Below are 19686 nucleotides of genomic sequence, written 5' to 3'. Positions count from 1 at the left end.
TAAGAAGATTTCTGGACTACAGATTGGTGAGTGCCCACCCCACACTTCTTCTATTGTTCCATACAGTACCCTGCGACTTTTCTTGGGGTATGTTGAGCACCACCTGCATCTTCTGATATATACTCTTGATTCAGTTTAAAGAACTTTAAACTAGAGTATGTTGGCTTCTTTCTGTACGTATTGAGAACTAGCAGTGCCATTCCTTTTCTTCCCTTTTTTTGCTTGTTCATTTAAAATAATAGCTTATGGTGTATACAATGTGTATATATACTATATGTACTGCAAACATCAACTACAACAAGAGCTTGGACTCCCAAAAGTCTGAGGAGAATCTCATTTTTAACATGATACCAAGCACTTGATGATAGAACTTATAGTTTTGGAGCGATTCACTGTTGAAACGCTGTCGGGAATTGAGATCTGCAGTTGGATCTCAATGCCAAATAGCGTTTTCAACAGTGAATCACCCCAAAAGTAAAAATCCTATCATGAAGACCTTGGTATCATTTTAAAGATGAGTTTCATCAAGATATGTTCATGCAGTCTAGAGATATTGGCATTAGTAGAGAGGATGTAGTAGCTATGTCCTCCGCTACTGAAGTGCCACCCTGGGAGCATGTAGAGCTGACGTCCTTGGCAAAAAAAAGGGTTAATGATAATGAGTTGTCTTGGCCCAGATACAGAAAAAAAAAATCCCAAACCATGATCCTACCACCACTGGTTTCATGATGTAATGCTTTATTTTGGCCTCATACATACACACAACATTGTTCCAAAAGTTTTCTTATTGATCAACGATTCATGGGGAGGTCTTAAATTACCTCCATTGAATAAACTCTGGGGTAGATTTAACCAATAAATAGTCCTAAACCACAGTGTTTGATAAATCCGGTTTATTGTTAAGACTGTCTAGTCTAACTCTACACTGCTTAAAATTTCTTGGCACATGAAGTCACAACTTAGGACATGGCCCTTTCCCCACATTTTCAAAATGAGAGAGGCTTCTCCTCTGTGTGAATTCTGAGATGTTTAACAAGATTTGATTTGTCTCTAAAATATTTCCCACATTCTGAACATGAATATGGCTTCTCTCCTGTGTGAGTTCTTTCATGTTTAACAAGTTGACCTTTACTTGTAAAACATTTGCCACATTCTAAACATGAAAATGGCTTCTCCCCCGCGTGAATTCTCTGATGTATAACAAGATCTGATTTTTGGGCACAATACTTTCCACATTCCGAACATACAAATGGCTTCTCCCCTGTGTGACTTCTTTCATGTGTAACAAGTTGAGATTTACTTGAAAAACATTTCCCACATTCTGAACATGAAAATGGCTTCTCTGCAGTGTGAATTCTCTCATGTTTAACAAGATCTGATTTCTGGTTAAAGCATTTCCCACATTCTGAACATGAAAATGGTTTCTCACCTGTGTGAGTTCTGAGATGTCTAACAAGATTTGTTTTGGTTCCAAAATATTTCTCACATTCTGAACAAGAAAACGGCCTTTCCCCTGTGTGATTTTGGTAATGTATAACAAAATCTGATTTCCGTCTAAAACATTTCCCACATTCTGAACATACAAATGGCTTCTCTCCTGTGTGAATTCTGAGATGTCTAACAAGATCGGATTTTTGGTTGAAATATTTTCCACATTCCGAACATACAAATGGTTTCTCCCCTGTGTGATTTCTTTCATGTCTAACAAGTTTTCCTTTGCTTATAAAACATTTCCCACATTCTGAACATGAATATGGCTTCTCCCCTGTGTGAATTCTCTCATGTATAACAAGATCTGATTTTTGGGTAAAATATTTTCCACATTCCGAACATACAAATGGCTTCTCCCCTGTGTGAATTCTTTCATGTTTAACAAGTTTTCCTTTGCTTGTAAAACATTTCCCACATTCTGAACATGAAAATGGTTTCTCCCCTGTGTGAATTCTCTGATGAACATCATAATCTAATTTATGTCTAAAACATTTCCCACATTCAGAACATGAATATGGCTTCTCCCCTGTGTGAGTTCTCTGATGTATAAGGATATATGATTTTTGTGTAAAACATTTCCCACATTCTGGGCATGAATGTTTTTTCTCCCCTGTGTGTAGTTTCTGATGTCTAAGAAGATGCGATTTTTGGCTAAAACATTTCAAGCATTCTGAACATGAAAACGGCCTCTCCCCTGTGTGAACTTTCTCATGTTTATGAAGACTTGATTTGTCAATAAAACATTTTCCACACTCTGAACATGGATATGGCTTCACTCCTGTGTGAATTCTCTTATGTTTCACAAGATCTGATCTCTGGTTAAAACATTTCCCACATTCTGAACACGGATATGGCTTCTCTCCTGTGTGAATTCTCTCATGTTTAACAAGATCTGATCTCTGGTTAAAACATTTCCCACATTCTGAACATGGATATGGCTTCTCTCCTGTGTGAATTCTCTGATGCATGATAAAATATGATTTTCTTATAAAACATTTCCCACACTCTGAGCATGAATATGTTTTCTCTCTGGTGTGTTTTCTTTGATGTATATCACTGCTCTGGCTCTTGTTTTGCTCCTTAGTCAGTGATGGATCAGAAGATCGGATTTGTATAGAAGGATCAGATGACAGATCTTTGCTGTGAAGGGCTGAGGGTATATCTGGGATAATGGCTTGTTCTTCATTTGTATCTTGTGTGGTACCACCATCATCTGCATTATATTCTGAAGACATGAGATGTTCCTCTGAGGTCCTGGTACAGTCATCTGCCAAGAAGAAAACCGGATTTGAATTATTTTTAAAATAACATTTCTAAATAATAATTTCCATAAAAATTACAAAATATACAACAAAACTGAACTAAGTAGTGACAAAACAGATGACAATCTATCAACAGACCTCAGAGGAAGGACCAACAGATGATGATGTTGGGCCTCTCAGAGTGCTATTAGGTGGTGTCCATCTCACACACTCCCTGACTACTCACAGGCAGATTTGGAAACATCCAACTGTGTCATCAATCTTTCTGCTTATGAACCAACCAAAGCAGAACTTGGGGTGCTTTCTAAAGGACTTGCATTTTGTCCTTCTAAAGCCCTAGTTAAAATAGAAGTATGTAGTGACATGGATAAATACTTCAGGAGACAGCGCCTGAGGGAATATTTTCATGACACAGAGGAAACGCAACCTACTCCTGCAGATGGTCTAATCTTGGAAAAAAAGGAGACATCTGATTGGACACCTCCGACTGGACGTAATAACCATCTGGAAATTACATAGAGTTTCAGACACATGGTCAAATCCACTATCCTGGACACAGACAAAAGACGGCCGTCTAACATCAGTGCCCAGGAGAGGAGGGCCATACAAAATCCCTGAGAAATAACAGACACATCATCATTAAACCAGCGGACAAAGGTGGCGCAATAGTCATGATGAACACATCAGACTAAGTAAAGGAACGACATAGACAGCTGATTGATACGCACTATTACCCCAAATTGGATTCAGAACCTAGAGGAATACTCCAGAGAACTAAAAAAGATCATTTCCGGCCTATCTGATGGAGCCAAAAGCCTAAGTGGCCTCATACCAGCAAGTCCATGGACAGGGACTTTTTATTTGCTTCCAAAAATGCATAAGCCTGGAATCCAGGGAGACCGATTATTTCATGTGTGGGCACCCTCACTGAGCAAATTTCTAGATGGGTGGAGGGTATTCTTAAACCCTTAGTGAAAGATACAGCCAACTACCTTCAGCATACAACAGATCTATTGAATAATCTATCAACCATAGGTCCCCTTCCAGAGGGAACCATCCTGGCCACCATGGCTGTAGAATCCTTGTACTCCAACATCCCACACCAGGATGGTGTAAATGCCTGCCCGGTCTTCATGGAAAAGCGAGGTATGAATGCTGAAGCTGTGGTGAAACTCACAAAATTCATCCTCACCAATAATTACTTCTCCTTTGGTGACTGCATCTATCTACAGCAGACCAGTACAGCAAAGGTAAGCAAAATGGCGCCACAGTACGGTAATCTTTTCATGGCCAAGCTTGAGAGCGACTTCCTATCCACCTGCACCACCAGGCCTCTGGCCTACTATCGCTTCATTGACGATATCCTAATCCTTTAGACTGAGTCTGTGCCAAAACACTTCGGCAATCAAAATATATCATAATATCATCAATGACATGGAGATTTGGGTTTTAAGGGGGGAATTTCAAATCTAAGAGAGACAGGAGAATATGGGAATATAAACTCATGACCATTTTTGACACATTCCAGAGGGGGTTAAATCTGTCACATGGATTTATATCCTTCTACAAGAGCTAGACTAATCAAGGGGACCATAAGACACAGAGGGCCGTCCTATGAACTCAATTTGTTTTTTTAACTTCTCTATTTATTTGTGTGTACTGCTTTCCATCACCTGTCGCCTTTATTCCTGTGTCCTCTTGTATATAAATATGCATGCCTTCAGAAATTGTGTCATACCATGCCTGAGGAAGAGTAGTCTCGAAAGCTTGCAATCTGTCATCATTTTTGTTAGCCATTAAAAAGGTATCAACTACTAAAGACTCTCAATTTTTATATTTCATGTCCACTGGCTAATACGGTACAAAGATTTATTTTTCCTTATCATAGACAGGACATAGGGGAGGGGCAGCATGGTCATGTATGATGGCTTTGGAGCAGCTGTTAGGGATTGTTCACACGGGGCAAGAGGGGGCGGATTTTGGCGCTGAATCCTCTTAAAATCTGCTCCCTCACAATAGAGGTCTATGCAGGCTGCCAGCGTTCTTTTTACCACTAGCGGTTTGTCCCTGATAGCGCAAAAAAGAAGCGAGCTGCCCTTTCTTCAGGTGGATTCTGCAGCTGATTCAGCCCCGGCGTCCGCCTCGTGGCAGCAGCCTCCGGACTAGGCTCATTCATTTGAGTGGGAAGTCGCGACTGCCAGAAACTGCGACAGATGTGGCAGGCGCATTTTGGTCCTATTCTTCCCGTGTCAAAATCAGGACCAAAATACACCATCCCGTGCCCCGTGTGAACAGGGCCACGGCTGGATTACTTAGAGACATGAGAAAAATAGGACAAGACCTTTATAGTTTATACTTAACCACTTCAGTACCGGGCCAATTTGTGGTCCAGGACCAGACACATTTTAGGGTTTTTTGTATGTGCGGTTTTGATGGTTTTAACATTTTTCTCATACGTCTCAGTCAACTAATTTTTGCATCTTTTTTCGGGGACACATAGGGCTTTGTTTTTATATTGTCTTTTAGTGGTGACTACTCACTTGGGCAGTCACCTGTAGGAATCTCCTCCTTACACTCCTCATCACCCCTCACATATGTCTCCAGAGCATTAATGTTGTTCAGATCTTCACCCGGATACAGAAGCTGTGAAACAAATATTGTAAAAGTCACCAGATGGATGGAGAAGTCACATGGGATGTTTTATAGGAGAAGAAAAGATCATTCATTATCATGACCACCAAAAGTGACAGCAGGAGTTATCTGACCAAATAGCTGCAGGTCTCCTGGATAAATCCACCATGTTGTCATCTACCTGATCATCCTGGAGGACATTTTCTTCCTTACAATCCTGTGGTAGAAGAGGACTGGGACATCTCTCTGTTGCTCCACTGTTCAACCAGCAGCCTCCATAGCCAGAAAACTGTGAGAAGCTCCAGACAACATGTCATGTCTATGGTCAGCTTTATCCTGCCATCTCCACCTTTCTCATTACACAAGTAGAAAACATCTAATACTGTGGGATAAAACCAGACTGACCATGAGACCTTCACAGCCCTTCTACAGGGCAGAGGAAGATCTCATGTCACCTTATCTCCATCTACCTGATCATCCTGGAGGACATTTTCTTCCTTACAGTCCTGTGGTAGAAGAGGACTGGGACATCTCTCCGGTGATGTTCTCTTACTGGATGGAACTGGAGGAAACACATACATGGACTGAATTCATTCTTTCCATACAGATAATGAGAGGCCGTGTGTATTTAGTCATGTCTATTACCTGCTGATGTGAGGGGCTGCTGATCCTCCATCATCACCTCCTTGTACACATCTTTGTGTCCTTCTAAATACTCCCACTCCTCCATGGAGAAATAGACAGTGACATCCTGACACCTTATAGGAACCTGACAACACAATGATACAGTCATCAGCAGATCCCTTCATAGCGCTCCTGTATAATGTCCCAGCATTCCCAGCAGTGTCACCTCTCCAGTCAGCAGCTCAATCATCTTGTTGGTGAGTTCTAGGATCTTCTGTCTATTGATCTCCTCATGTATCAGGGAGTGAGGTGGAGGCCCCGGGATTGGGCTCAGGGTTCTCCCCCATCCTTCAGATACAGGAGCCCGACAGCGCCCACTAGAGGTCTTCTTCACTACTGTATAATCCTGTTTATGGAGAGACACATTAATAAATATCACTCCATCCATTCCCAGAGTCCCTCACCTCTCCAGTCATATCATCTGTTATTACTATAGATAAGAATGCTGTAATGTGACATCATCAGAATCTCTCACCTCTCCAGTAAGCTGGTGCAGGATCTCCAGGGTGAGGGTTAGTATACTTTTGGCCATCTTCCCTCTGTCTCTATCCATCCTTTATAGGCTAATTAGAATAATGATCTTATATAGATGATGTCCACAAGATCTTATACGTTTGGAACCTGAATGGAAAGCAGAGGAAAATCACAGAAGCTGCCACTATGTAGATACAAAGGTATACTGACACATAAAGCAAGAAGTCTACAATGCTAAATTTACATAAATAGATAAACAAGTCTGAATGTAACACAACATTATCCCCTACAAGCGGTGCAGACCAGTCACCACCATAGTCCCCTCCTCTACTAACCCAAGGAGATGTAAAGTGAATGACAATACCACTAACTTCATACAGGCTCAATATCTTGACAAACAGACAAAATCCACGATCAATAACGGCTCATCCATCTCACCAGGTAAGGTATTAACCCCTTTCCGACATGCACCGTAATAGTACGGCGCATGTCGGGTCTGTAACTATGGCGACCGCCTGGGAGCCGGGCGGCCGCCATAGCCGCCGGGTGTCTACTGCTTTAAGCAGTAGACAACCGGCTCTAATGCCTCCGATCGGTCCCCGGACCGATCGGTCCCCGGACCAATCGGAGGCATTAACCCCTCTGGCGCCGCGATCAAAGGCGCCGCCATTTTGGCCGGGATCGCCGGCTCCTGAAGCATGCTCCAGGGCTGACGTCCCATTGCCATGACAGCCGGGAGCCTTGTACAGGCTCCAAGGCTTGTCTGCAAATCCTTTCTTTTGCAGGCTGGTCTATGCAGCCTGCAAAAGAAAGGATGCTTTTTGCAATGCATTGCAATGCATTAGCATTGTAATGCATTGCATTAGTGATCAGACCCCCTGGGGTTCAACACCCCTAGGGGGTCTAATAAATGCAAAAAAAAAATAAAAAATAAAAAGTTAAAAAAAATATAAAAAAATATAAAAAGAATTAAAAGTTCAAATCACCCCCCTTTCCCTAGAACAAATATAAAAGTAGTTAAAAACTGTGAAACATATACATGTTAGGTATCCCCGCGTCTGAAATCGCCCGCTCTACAAATCTATAAAAATATTTTTCCTGTTCGGTAAACGCCGTAGCGGGAAAAATAGTCGAAAGTGCCAAACCGCCGTTTTTTCACTGTTTTGATTCTGATAAAAATTTGAATAAAAAGTGATCAAAGCAATAACATTTCCCGAAAATGGTAGAACTAAAAAGTACACCCGGCCCCGCAAAAAAAGACGCCCTATGCATCCCCATACACGGACGTATAAAAAAGTTACGGCCGTCGGAATATGGCGACTTTTAGAAAAAAATTTTTTAACACCGTTTTGGAATTTTTTTTAGGGGTCAAAATGTAAATAAAACCATATAAATTTGGTATCCCTGGAACCGTACCGAAACACAGAATATAGGGGACATGTCATTTTGGCTGCACAGTGAACGCCGTAAAACCAAAGCCCGTAAGAAAGTCGCAGAAATGCATTTTTTCTTCAAATCCACCCCATTCTGAATTTTTTTCCTGCTTCCCAGTACATTATATAGAATAATTAATGGTGGCATCATGAAGAAAAATTTGTCCCGCAAAAATTAAGACCTCATATGGCTCTGGGAGCGGAGAAATAAAAAAGTTATGGGGTTTTGAAGGAGGGGAGTCAAAAACGAAAAACGAAAATCAAAAAATGCCATTGGCGGGAAGGGGTTAAGGGCCCATACACACGGCCAAAGTCTTTGTGTCTGTGTGACCCGGCCCATCCATAGTATAGGTCAGTGACGGATGACACAAGGATACAGATCCGCGTGTTCTCCGCACTATTGCGTGTCCCTGCACAGATGTGTGTAGTAACCACAACATTACCGTTACCGATGGCTGAGGTTATTCCCTGCAGCAGCATCCGGAACCACTGAGAGGCGACCCCAGGTCAGAGAGATGGCAGTGAAGGGGTTAATGATACGTCCATGTGCAGCTGTATACTGTATATAGGGGAGAGGACACATATATATACACACATATGTAACCCCCTCACAGGAGTTACTAATGGTTATTTGGCCATAGAAGTGCCTTACATGTTATGATAGATTGTATGTGTTGCCATGTTTATTCTGTATTCATTTGTGTAATGTTGTTCAGCTATTGTTCTCTGGTTTCACTTGTCCTAGTGAGCTGTGGTCTCCATACCAACACACACTATGGTGGGTGGATCTGTAGCTGGAACAGGAAATAGTCATAGCAGGGACAGGAAGTAGTATTCTGTAAGCAGCCGGGGAAGGAGAAGTGTGGCAGTGGCCATCTTGTGTGTCAGACACTGTGCTGTGAGGATTGCCACAGCAGCAGCAGGGCAGAGAAGCTGTGACAGCGCCCCCATCACTATCAGTAAGAGGACAGGATTATATCAGGCTAAGCAGAGCTATAACCCTGGCAGCCTGCACCAACCTCTACAAGGTAACTGAACCCCTGCAGTAGACCAGAATCTGGACCTGCAGACATCTTAGACTCTCTGCTAATACATGGGAAGGTGTCATCCAGCTACAAGCCCCTGTGCCACAGCTCACTGCTACAGGACAAGTAACCAGCAGATTCCTGTTACAATAAAGCAGTGAGCACTTCTACTGATCCTGGCCTGGACATTGCCTTCCTCGCAGCTAAGCCCTGGGCAAATGCTCTTTGTTGGAGTAGAGCACTGGCACCCACATCACCATCTCCAGCCCAGGGACCAGCGGGTGTCTCATTACTCCAACTGGCGTCACATCTAACTGACTCTGCCTATTACCCTGTGCACCTCTCCTGGGAGTTCTGGTGCCTATAAGGTCATCGTGACAGTCCAGCTTCCTGCACGGTTCTCCTGGGTTGAACGCAGTTGGCGTCACAAACAGGATTGCTGTGCCATTGAAAAAGAAGGGAGGCACTTGAGCTGCTGGCAGGAAAAAGGATCTGTGACTGCGACATTGTGCAATGTCGCCATCTTGGCCCTGCATCGCACGCTATTCCTGAATCTACAGCACAGGCAGCTTCTTTAGGAGCAAAGAAAAAAGGGATTTTGTCAGTTTTAAACACCAAGGATCCAGAAATGAGGAAGTGTAGTGTTTCAGCCCCCACAGCTGCAGTAATGCCAATCACAATGCCTTATTACCCAGGCGTGCCATGGCTGCCACTCTATGTAGGCGAGCCAAATACCCTAAAGGACTTTAAAGAAAAGATGCAAGCAACTTTCAAAGTTTATCCCCTCACTGCTGAGCAGAAGGTTGCTATGTTAATGGGTCAGATGGGAGGAGCAGCCCTCCATGAAGTTAAGTCCTGGGATGTTAAGGAGAAACGAACTGTTAAGCAAATATTTGATAAACTGTGCACCATATTTGAAACTAAGACTCAGAACTAAAAGCTCGGTTCTTTAGCCGCAAGCAGAACGCCGGTGAAAGTTTTAGAGACTATGCTCTGAGCTTGGATGAAGCTCTCCGCCAGGTTGCGCAACTAGATCCTCATGAGCTTCACAATTATGATCGCACACTGAGGGAGCAATTCATCGAGGGTGCTACACCTGATGCAGTTAAAATGCAACTACGTATGCTTAACTCTCAAGACCCTGACCGACCCTTCAACCTATTTAAAGAGACAGCCATCCAAATCCTTAAAGTGGACACAATGCCAGAGGAGCAGCATAATGTGCCCTCAGCTTCTACAGCACCTCTGCCCTGTCTAATCCAACAACCCATTGCTCAGTGCGCACAGATCCAACCTTCTAACTCCAACATTGAACTCCAAGGACAAATCGCTGAACTTTCAAAGAATCTAATTAAGCTTTGCAAAAAAGTGGATGACCTTCAGCCGACACCACCGAGGTCTCCATCATCCCGGCACTGGCAGGAACCTTCGCCACATCAGTATTCACGCAGACCGTTATTCCGACCCGGTTGCAGGGTCACGGACCAGTTTGATTCATCCGGAAGGCCCATCTGCCGAAGTTGTCATCTACCTAGACATGTTGAACGAGAATGCTAGCTTTTAAACTAGGCCGTCCTGGGGCAGAGGACCTACCCCCAGGAGACAACCACCACCATGGTCCACTAGCACCTGAATGGGGCCGACGTTTCATTGGAGACCGTCCTATCCTTTCCATCAATATGAACAACATCCCACTGACTGCTCTCTTGGATACGGGATCACAGATGACCACCATGCCCCTTGCCCAGTTTAAAAAATATTGGTCTCGAGATCAGCTACAACCATGCAATCCTCATGAGCATGTGACTCTAATTGCCAGCAATGCACAAGAACTTAAACAGGTGGGATAATTCCTAGCCACCCTTAAGATTGGCAAAACCGAACTGAGGGATCAAGGGATTGTCATTGTGGATGTTGCCAAAGACAGAGACACTCCCTCCATCATTATTGGGACCAATGTCCTAGTTAATTGTTTTGAAGAACACCATTGCTGCCTTGTCTGACACTCTTCAAATAGCTGCTCCAAAAGAGAGACACATCTACCATAAGGCCATTAAGGTTTTGGTCCAACAACAACAGGTCCAACTTTCCCAAAGTGAGATCGGAAAAGCTAGGGTGACTGACGCTAGACCCTTCATCCTACCACCTGGTCATGTGATGATGGTCTGGTGCCGGGCCAGGTTTGTTGTCAAAGGCAAGGATTACTCCGTGCTCATCGAGTCAATGCCTATGATCATACAGTTATTGCTGCCCGTAGTTTGGCTAAGGTGACCCATGGACGAGTCCCTGTACAATTGTTGAACTTTGGGGATTCTGAAGTTACACTACCTCGGTATACAGTGGTTGCCAAATTATCCAGAGTTCAGGATGCCGATTGCCTCCAGAGAGTCCATTGTGAAGCTCAGACCACCAATTCACAACCTACAGATAACCCCACTGGGGAGCAAAAAGAATGGTGGCAAGAGATTCACCTTGGAACCCCTGAGATGCCTTCATCTCAGCTGGAAGGGGTATTGCGGGTAGTTCACGAATTTGAACACATTTTCAGCAAGTCCCCTATGGACTTTGGGCATGTCACTGCAGTGGAACACACAATTCAAACTGGTGATCATCCTCCCATCAAGGAAAGACATAGGCCCATTCCCCCAGCACAATACCAACAAGTAAAAGGCTTACTCCAAAACATGAAGGATTCCGGTGTCATAAGGGACAGCCGAAGCCCTTAGTAGTCGTCAAAAAGAAGGACGGTACTATTCGCCTTTGCGTGGATTACCGCAAATTGAATGATATCACCCACAAGGATGCGTATCCACTGCCCCGGATAGAGGAGTCCCTTGCAGCTCTTCAGTCTGCAGCCTACTTCTCTGTCCTGGACCTTACCAGTGGATACTGGCAGGTCCTTATGTCCCCAGCTAATGCTGAAAAAACTGCCTTCACAACACCAATGGGTCTGTTTGAATTTGACCGGATGCCATTTGGGTTGTGCAATGCGCCTGCCACATTCCAACGGCTCATGGAGTTCTGTTTAGGTCATCTAAACTTTGAGTCTGTCCTGTTATATCTGGATGATATAATTGTTTACTCCAGGACATATGCAGAGCATTTGGATCACGTTGCGAGAGTGTTTTCAGTCTTTGGATTGCTATGGTCTGAAACTCAAGCCTTCCAAATGCCATCTCCTAAAATCTGAAATCCAATACCTGGGACACATTGTGAGCGCTGATGGGGTGTCGCCAGATCCTCAGTACACTGAATGGAAACGCGACTGGCCAACTCCTGAAACGGTAAAAGACATCCGTAGATTCCTTGGGTTCGCCGGTTATTACCGCCGATTTGTAAAAAACTTTGCCCGGATTGCTGCACCCTTACAGGCTGTACTGGTAGGTCAGCCTACCACCCAATCTGGTAAGAGTCCAACTATTCAATGGACCCCTGAAATGCAAAAAGCATTTGATGAATTAAAAGCGGCCTTAGTCGGTCCAAATGTCCTTGCTTACCCTGATTACAGTAAACTGTTCATTCTGCAAACAAACACAAGTAAAACTGGACTTGGTGCTATCCTTTCCCAGAAACAAGAAGGTTTGATTAGACCCATTGCATTTGCCAGTCGTTCACTTTGGGTGACTGAATGTAATGACTCTAACTATAGCTACTTTAAGTTGGAGTTTCTGGCCTTGGTTTGGGCGGTTACCGAAAAATTCCATCATTATCTCACCGCCACTCCTTTTGTTGCATACACAGATAATAATCCTCTGACCCATCTTAGCACTGCCAAATTGGGAGCAATTGAGCAGCGTTGGGCTTCACGTCTTGCCAATTATCAGTTTACCTTAAAATTCCGTGTAGGGAGAGAGAATGTTAATGCTGACATTTTGTCTCGGTTACCCCAAGAGTCAACTAATGACCTAGATGACCCTGACATATGGGAAGAAATTGAACTCCCTGACTTCTATGACAAAGTCACTCAACGTGTTAACCAAAATGTCCGGACCAAATATTGTAATCTTCAGACCGTGCACGTTGAGCCCCTCCATCATATGGATTGGGAACAAGTCCAAAAACAAGATCCAACATTGCAAAGATTAAAAGACCTTTTAAAAGATTCTAATTCAATAGGTCCAGATAATGCAAGCCCTGAACTTCAAAGTCCCTGGCGAAAGCGCGGTCGTTTAACCTATCTGCAGGGAAAACTGGTCCGCCGTTATGTAAATCCTCGTACCCATGAGCGAGTGTTTCAGATTGTGATACCAAGACAAGACGCTCCTTTGATCTTGGATGCGTATCATAATCAGTCAGGACATTTCAATGCCCAAAAGACAGAACGAACCATTAAGGATCGTTTCTACTGGGTGGGAATGCGCCCTCAAATTGAACAGTGGTGCCGGGATTGTGCACAATGTGCTTTGCGGAGAGGATCTAACCAACCGGCCCCTCTACAGGGCATTGTCACAGTCAGACCACTAGAGTTGGTAGCATTTGACCACGTCAAGTTGACACCAAGTCGGTCAGGTTACACTTATGCACTAACAATGATTGATCATTTTTCAAAATTCATGGTTGTAGTCCCAGTAAAAGATCTCACTGGTAAAACAGCAGCTCGGGAATTCCAAAGACATTTTGGGCGACCCTACGGTTATCCTGAAAAGATCCTTACTGATCAGGGTCCTGCATTTGAGTCAGAGCTTTTTCAAGAGTTCTGCAACCTCTATGGGTGTCAAAAGATCCGCACTACAGCCTACCATCCCCAGGGTAATGGGCTTTGTGAAAAAGCCAATCAAATCATTATCAACATGCTGAGAACAGTTGCCCGTGAAAAACGATCTGAGTGGCCAGAGCTATTGCCAGAGATCACTGAGATCTAGAATAACACCAGACAGGATTCCACAGGGTACACTCCTGCATACCTCCTTAGAGGACAGTTAGGACAGCTCCCCGCTGATCACCAAATGGGAGTGATTACAGAGGTTAGGTCCCCACCTTTACCAAATGACACTTGGGTATGAGAAAGACTAAGGGTTTATAGAGATCTTCAGGAACTTGTGTGTAAATCTCTGGACCAGGCTAGACACAAACAGGCTCTCCAGTATGACAAAGGAGCAAATGCTCAACCCTTGCAACCTGGAGATAAGGTCCTAAAAAGGCGACATGTTAGGCATCATAAGTTAGAGGATCGTTGGGAAGACAAAGCCTATGTTGTCCAAGAGGCACCACATGATAACCCTAAAATGTGTAAAATTGTTCCAGAGGATGGAGAAGGTCCATCGCAGTTAGTGTCTCGAGATGATCTCAAAGTCTGTCCCTCCTCTTATACAAGTCCTAGAGTGACTCGTTGGTTACCGGCTACTCCACACGCTCTGTCACAACCAAGATGGACATTACCCTGTATACCCATTTCTGGCCAACATGGTAAAGAATTAGGACTTGCTCTGGCTTCCCCTAACTTATTCTTCTTTGTGAGACCTACGGTTACACCGTTGCAAAGAGAGACTCCTTCTGTGTCAAGGGAAACAAGTGACTCCATTTCCTTAGAGGACTTTGTGTCAGAGACTCCGGATACTCAGGTACTCCCTGACAGAGAGGAGGCCTCAGAGCCTGAAACAATTTCTCAAAGGAGATCCCAAAGGGTAAACAAGGGTAAACCCTCAGTTCGCTACAGCCCTTAAAGGAACTTGCCAAGATCAGCCATAGTAGACTGTGCATTTCAGCTGATCATCTGCCTTGGAAACTTTGTTTATCTTCAGTTCATCAAATAAGCCATATACCTGGTGCCATAGTGGCGACACCATGCTTGGACTGCCCAAAGTTCTACCTCTATTTTTCTAATTTGGTTCTAACCCATTTAACGTTTATTCCATTTACTTTGGACTATGGGATATTTAAGCCATTGACGGTTTTCTGTGTTATTGGTAGCCCGAGGAGGTGCTACATTCAAGAAGGGAGAGGTGTATCCCCCTCACAGGAGTTACTAATGGTTTTTTGGCCATAGAAGTGCCTGTTACATGTTATGATAGTTTGTATGTGTTGCCATGTTTATTCTGTATTCATTTGTGTAATGTTGTTCAGCTATTGTTCTCTGGTTTCACTTGTCCTAGTGAGCTGTGGTCTCCATAGAAACACACACACTATAGTGGGCGGATCTGTAGCTGGAACAGGAAATAGTCATAGCAGGGACAGGAAGTAGTATTCTGTAAGCAGCCGGGGAAGGAGAAGTGTGGCAGTGGCCATCTTGTGTGTCAGACACTGTGTGCTGTGAGGATTGCCACAGCAGCAGCAGGGCAGAGAAGCTGTGATAGCGCCCCCCATCACTATCAGTAAGAGGACAGGATTACATCAGGCTAAGCAGAGCTATAACCCTGGCAGCCTGCACCTACCTCTACAAGGTAACTGAACCCCTGCAATAAACCAGAATCTGGACCTGCAGACATCTTAGACTCTCTGCTAATACATGGGAAGGTGTCAGCCAGCTACAAGCCCCTGTGCCACAGCTCACTGCTACAGGACAAGTGACCAGCAGATGCCTGTTACAATAAAGCAGTGAGCACTTCTACTGATCCTGGCCTGGACATTGCCTTCCTCGCAGCTAAGCCCTGGGCAAAAGCTCCTTGTTGGAGGGGGAACTGGCACCCACATCACCATCTCCAGCCCAGGGACCAGCGGGTGTCTCAGTACTCCAACTGGTGTCACATCTAACTGACTCTCCCTATTACCCTGTGCACCTCTCCTGGGAGTTCTGGTGCCTATAAGGTCATCGTGACAGTTCAGCCTCCTGCACGGTTCTCCTGGGATGGTCCACCTGTGCAGCTGTATACTGTATATAGGGGAGAGTACACATATATAGACACACATACCTCCACCTGTGCAGCTGTATACTGTATATAGGGGAGAGTACACATATATACACACATACCTCTACCTGTGCAGCTGTATACTGTATATAGAGGAGAGTACACACATATATACACACATACCTCCACCTGTGCAGCTGTATACTGCATATAGGGGAGAGGACACATATATATGCACACATACCTCCACCTGTGCAGCTGTATACTGTATATAGGGGAGAGTACACACATATATACACACATACCTCCACCTGTGCAGCTGTATACTGTATATAGGGGAGAGTACACATATATACACACATACCTCTACCTGTGCAGCTGTATACTGTATATAGAGGAGAGTACACACATATATACACACATACCTCCACCTGTGCAGCTGTATACTGCATATAGGGGAGAGGACACATATATATGCACACATACCTCCACCTGTGCAGCTGTATACTGTATATAGGGGAGAGTACACATATATACACACATACCTCCACCTGTGCAGCTGTATACTGTATATAGGGGAGAGGACACATATATATACACACATACCTCTACCTGTGCAGCTGTATACTGTATATAGGGGAGAGTACACATATATACACACACATACGTCCACCTGTGCAGCTGTATACTGTATATAGGGGAGAGTACACACATATACGCACATACCTCCACCTGTGCAGCTGTATACTGTATATAGGGGAGAGTACACACATATACGCACATACCTCCACCTGTGCAGCTGTATACTGTATATAGGGGAGAGTACACATATATAGACACACATACCTCCACCTGTGCAGCTGTATACTGTATATAGGGGAGAGTACACACATATACGCACATACCTCCACCTGTGCAGCTGTATACTGTATATAGGGGAGAGTACACATATATACACACACATACCTCCACCTGTGCAGCTGTATACTGTATATAGGGGAGAGTACACATATATACACACATACCTCCACCTGTGCAGCTGTATATAGGGGAGAGTACACATACCTCCACCTGTGCAGCTGTATACTGTATATAGGGGAGAGTACACATATATAGACACACATACCTCCACCTGCGCAGCTGTATACTGTATATAGGGGAGAGTACACATATATACACACATACCTCCACCTGTGCAGCTGTATACTGTATATAGGGGAGAGGACACATATATATGCACACATACCTCCACCTGTGCAGCTGTATACTGTATATAGGGGAGAGTACACACATATACGCACATACCTCCACCTGTGCAGCTGTATACTGTATATAGGGGAGAGTACACATATATACCCACATACCTCCACCTGTGCAGCTGTATACTGTATATAGGGGAGAGGACACATATATATGCACACATACCTCCACCTGTGCAGCTGTATACTGTATATAGGGGAGAGTACACACATATACGCACATACCTCCACCTGTGCAGCTGTATACTGTATATAGGGGAGAGTACACATATATAGACACACATACCTCCACCTGTGCAGCTGTATACTGTATATAGGGGAGAGGACACATATATATGCACACATACCTCCACCTGTGCAGCTGTATACTGTATATAGGGGAGAGTACACATATATACACACATACCTCCACCTGTGCAGCTGTATACTGTATATAGGGGAGAGTACACATATATACACACACACATACCTCTACCTGTGCAGCTGTATACTGTATATAGAGGAGAGTACACACATATATATACACACACATACCTCCACCTGTGCAGCTGTATACTGTATATAGGGGAGAGTACACATATATACACACATACCTCTACCTGTGCAGCTGTATACTGTATATAGGGGAGAGGACACATATATACACACATACCTCCACCTGTGCAGCTGTATACTGTATATAGGGGAGAGTACACATATATACACACATACCTCCACCTGTGCAGCTGTATACTGTATATAGGGGAGAGGACACATATATACACACATACCTCCACCTGTGCAGCTGTATACTGTATATAGGGGAGAGGACACATATATACACACATACCTCCACCTGTGCAGCTGTATACTGTATATAGGGGAGAGTACACACATATATACACACATACCTCCACCTGTGCAGCTGTATACTGTATATAGGGGAGAGTACACATATATATACGCACATACCTCCACCTGTGCAGCTGTATACTGTATATAGGGGAGAGTACACACATATACGCACATACCTCCACCTGTGCAGCTGTATACTGTATATAGGGGAGAGGACACACATATACGCACATACCTCCACCTGTGCAGCTGTATACTGTATATAGGGGAGAGGACACATATATACACACATACCTCCACCTGTGCAGCTGTATACTGTATATAGGGGAGAGTACACATATATACACACATACCTCCACCTGTGCAGCTGTATACTGTATATAGGGGAGAGGACACATATATACACACATACCTCCACCTGTGCAGCTGTATACTGTATATAGGGGAGAGTACACACATATATACACACATACCTCCACCTGTGCAGCTGTATACTGTATATAGGGGAGAGGACACATATATATACACACATACCTCCACCTGTACAGCTGTATACTGTATATAGAGGAGAGTACACACATATATACACACCTACCTCCACCTGTGTAGCTGTATACTGTATATAGGGGAGAGGAGGAATCCTGTTGGAGAAAGGACCTGGAGATGAGATCATGATCATGTGATCAGTCACAAGCTTGGGAGGAGCCAGGATTCAGGCTGTGCTGCTGGAGGAGCTACAGGACCTTTGGTGATGTCATGACCATTGTGGGAGGAGTCAGGCTCCAGTCTGTGCTGTTGGAGGAGTCTCGGCGTTTTGTTTTTATGCCTTCCCCGCCAGTATGTGAGAATATCATCAGGGACCAGGACCATTGGGAGCCGGAGGATTGTCATCAGGGACCAGGACCATTGGGAGCAGGAGGATTGTCATCAGGGACCAGGACCATTGTGCCGTAAATGATTGCTGATACTGAAGAATTATTAAAAAAAAAAAATATATATATATATATATTCACACACACTTGTGATGCCATAATATCGCATTAGATAGAAGTTATCTACAAGTCTGTGTATACCTATATACTCCTAATTAGTGATTGTAACCATATGTGGTTCAGATCCAAAATTAATTTTGGATTGAATACATATGTTACAAATTGGAGTTTGAATTGTTTTAAAAACATAGTTTAGAATACTGTCAGGGCTCCTAGGAACCTATCTATAAAACATAGTGTATGACACTGTCAGGGCTCCTAGGAACCTATCTATAAAACATAGTGTATGACACTGTCAGGGCTCCTAGGAACCTATCTATAAAACATAGTGTAGAATACTCTTAGTACTCCTAGGTACCTACCTCTAAAACATAGTGAAGAATACTGTCAGGGCTCCTAGGAACCCATCTATAAAACATAGTGTATAACACTGTCATGGCTCCTAGGAACCTATCTATAAAACATAGTGTATGACACTGTCAGGGCTCCTAGGAACCTATCTATAAAACATAGTGTATGACACTGTCAGGGCTCCTAGGAACCTATCTATAAAACATAGTGTAGGACACTGTCATGGCTCCTAGGAACCTATCTATAATACATAGTGTATGACACTGTCAGGGCTCCTAGGAACCTATCTATAATATATAGTGTATAGCACTGTCAGGGCTCCTAGGAACCTATCTATAAAACATAGTGTATAACACTGTCAGGGCTCCTAGGAACCTATCTATAAAACATAGTGTATGACACTGTCAGGGCTCCTAGGAACCTATCTATAAAACATAGTGTATAACACTGTCAGGGCTCCTAGGA

General features: G+C 43.9%; 1 pseudogene; it reads right to left on the bottom strand.

The window, feature by feature from the left end:
- Positions 1 to 894: 894 nt before the first annotated feature.
- LOC142210381 (uncharacterized) overlaps positions 895 to 19686 on the bottom strand; it is a 66226-nt pseudogene continuing 47434 nt past the window's right edge.

Source organism: Leptodactylus fuscus, chromosome 6, assembly GCF_031893055.1.
Source record: "Leptodactylus fuscus isolate aLepFus1 chromosome 6, aLepFus1.hap2, whole genome shotgun sequence".
Lineage (NCBI taxonomy): Eukaryota > Metazoa > Chordata > Amphibia > Anura > Leptodactylidae > Leptodactylus > Leptodactylus fuscus.
The sequence above is the reverse complement of the archived record's forward strand: the minus strand, read 5'-3'. Positions and strand labels throughout refer to the sequence as shown.